This window comes from Etheostoma cragini, chromosome 9, assembly GCF_013103735.1.
Source record: "Etheostoma cragini isolate CJK2018 chromosome 9, CSU_Ecrag_1.0, whole genome shotgun sequence".
Classification (NCBI taxonomy): domain Eukaryota; kingdom Metazoa; phylum Chordata; class Actinopteri; order Perciformes; family Percidae; genus Etheostoma; species Etheostoma cragini.
Genome location: NC_048415.1, coordinates 20,381,088 through 20,381,329, shown reverse-complemented (window position 1 = coordinate 20,381,329; position 242 = coordinate 20,381,088).

Below are 242 nucleotides of genomic sequence, written 5' to 3'. Positions count from 1 at the left end.
TTTCTCAATACCAAGTAAGCAAAGAACGGACTTGTGTTCTTGGGGAGACCGTACTTGCTGGCTGTACCTGGAAGAATGTACTCGAGCCTGCGAGTGAGGAGATCCAAGAAAAGGATAGAGGAGGAGGGGATATATCCTATAACAACAGCGGTAAAAATTGTTTTAAATGTCTTACAATTGTGGACCTGGCTTTCCTCTTCCATTGTTGCTGCTGCAGTGGTCTGTCCAAATGTGGGGCCAGA